A 1,349-nucleotide genomic window follows, 5' to 3' on the forward strand; every position below is an offset into this window, starting at 1 on the left:
TAAGAAAGAAACCTCACCCAGGGACCTTGAGCACGACCACTGCCTTGGGGCCTCTGTGTCCAGGGCTCTTGAGTGGCCCAGCAGCCTGAATGAGAGACTCCGCTTGGTCGCCTCCCCGTTGAGTTCTCAGCCGGCTTGGGAGAACTTGTTAAAGCTCTGTCAGGCAGCTGCCGAGCCTCGACTCATGACCAAGCACACTGGCCTCCACGGCCTCTGCCCACATCCATAGATGGACTTCCAGTCCTCTTGCCTTTCAGGTGTGCTCACCATGAAAGTCCCCAAAGTCTCTTTCCCCTGTGCCCACTTCTAAGCCCCCACGGCCCTGCTTATTTTAATTCATTCATCTCCAAACAAAAAGCCAGATTAAGGGCTTCCCCTAGCCAGGCTTCCCTCCATGCCCCTGCTCCCTTGCTGTGTTTCAGCTCCGTGACACCGGACTGGATACTGCCCAAGGACCTTAGCGCTCGTGCTCCTTGGCCAGAAGGTAGCGCCTACACTTCTCAGTCTGCACCTCATTCCCCTCAGGTCTCGGCTTGGTCAGTCAGCCAGCGTCCGTTCATCGTATCTCTTCGAATTTCTTCGTAGCACTTCAGTTTTTATGAATTTTCATGTTCCTCGTCTTTCTGTGTCCATTTTCTGAGGAAAGGCATTCATACTAGGTGTGTCAATCAACTGTTTGTCACCGTGACCAAACCACCTGAGGGAGGAAGCTATTGAGTGGGAGCACAGGCTTATGTTGGCACATGGTATCTGGGGTTATGTGCATAAATCTTGTTTACAGGTTGAGGAGCTTTTGCATCTTGTAGACATGTATAAACTCTACCCCTCTCAACCAAAACCATGCCCAGCATGCCAACGGGGCTCTCCGAGCCCCTCCCCAGCCAGTACCCTAGCGATTCACTTCATACATGAAGTTTCTCTGCAGTGTCGTTCACCCACCCTGCTGAGAGAGCGTTGGTGTAAGAGTGTGTCACCATGCACATCCATAGCGATCAGGGATGTTTCCTGACTGGGGCTTTTCTGAATACAAATTCCATGTTCTTGCACATCCTCCTTTGAGGATGTCAGTATCTCTTAGTTACGGGTCTGAAGATGAACCGCCTGGGTCCGAATGCAGGCAACGTGCTCTGGTTTGCACTCTCTGCAACAGTTTGAGTTTCCAGTTGCTCACCCTGGCTTTCATATGGGTGCTGGGGATCCAAATCTGGTCCTCATGCTGGGTGGCAAGCACTTTATCCACTATGCCAGCCCCCCAGGTTTGACATTTTATTAGTACTCAACTAGGTAATTATGTGTTATTTACGTCCCGTGATGAGTAAATTAGATATGCCTGCTTGGACTTGGTTGTT

Source organism: Arvicola amphibius, chromosome 8, assembly GCF_903992535.2.
Source record: "Arvicola amphibius chromosome 8, mArvAmp1.2, whole genome shotgun sequence".
Taxonomy (NCBI): domain Eukaryota; kingdom Metazoa; phylum Chordata; class Mammalia; order Rodentia; family Cricetidae; genus Arvicola; species Arvicola amphibius.